Here is a 1039-nt window from a genome sequence, read left to right as displayed (position 1 = left end):
AAGGAAGGATAAAAGAAACTGTGAAAAAGATTCCAATTGCTGTCTCATGTAACGAACAGATAATCATTTGAAGGCTAGATTTTTATCATGTAATTTCTCTTCCTTAGATTTTATATTTTTACCATGATTTGCTGTCCACTTATTTTTCCCCGCCTATCCATAACGATTCGTGTATCACTGTTACGTTCGCAGTGATGGTAAGTGTAATCTTATAGACATAATCTCTTACTAATGTAGAGCGATAACTACAGAGCTATGGTTTTAACCTGAAATACTGTACAGAAGTCGGTGTCACTGGTAATGTAAATGGACAGCAAATGTGGCATGAGAGAAAAAAAGGTACTTGACAGAGATTTAACTGAAGTATTATCTGCTGTCCCTATTACTTTCCTTGTTATAATGAGTGTTCAGTAAATAAACGGCAGATCATTAACTTACAAACATTCCTACTCCCATCTTGAATTTCGCAATATACATGTTGCCAGACGAGTATCTTTACGACAATAATTTTTTTTGTTAAGTTTTGCAAGAAGCAGCGTCCGGTTCGTTTTTTTCTGTGTTGGGAACTACGTTGCAAACACTGAAGGTATATAATCATAAATACCATTTTTTCCTACTCGCATGTTTGTTCTTCGTGAGGTGCATTTGATGCATATATAGCTGTATTATGCCATGTAATATTTATCTGCCGCAAAATGTATAATTTGTCATTCGCTTTTTCTCCATATTCCAGGAAGAGGAGACATAAGCAGCGGATATCTTTATGTCTCTGCTTTGCGTTGTACATAATTACGATGTGTTATTTGAGCCGAAGAGAGAGGCAATTAATCCAGGAAAAGAAACAACACAGAAGCTGAGAAGACGGCAATAAACAAGGGTGATGGATGGAGGGATATTGACACCACCAAAAATGTCCTTTCGATTAATCATACGAAATTACTTTTCGTTTCATCAGTCACTTTATGGGGCGCGAATTCAAAATTGTGATATTTCCCCTTGCTTTTTCTTTTTCTCTTTCAGAGAGTAGTCAGCAAGTGTT

Source organism: Penaeus monodon, chromosome 29 (genome assembly GCF_015228065.2).
Source record: "Penaeus monodon isolate SGIC_2016 chromosome 29, NSTDA_Pmon_1, whole genome shotgun sequence".
Classification (NCBI taxonomy): domain Eukaryota; kingdom Metazoa; phylum Arthropoda; class Malacostraca; order Decapoda; family Penaeidae; genus Penaeus; species Penaeus monodon.
Note: the sequence above shows the minus strand (reverse complement) of the source record.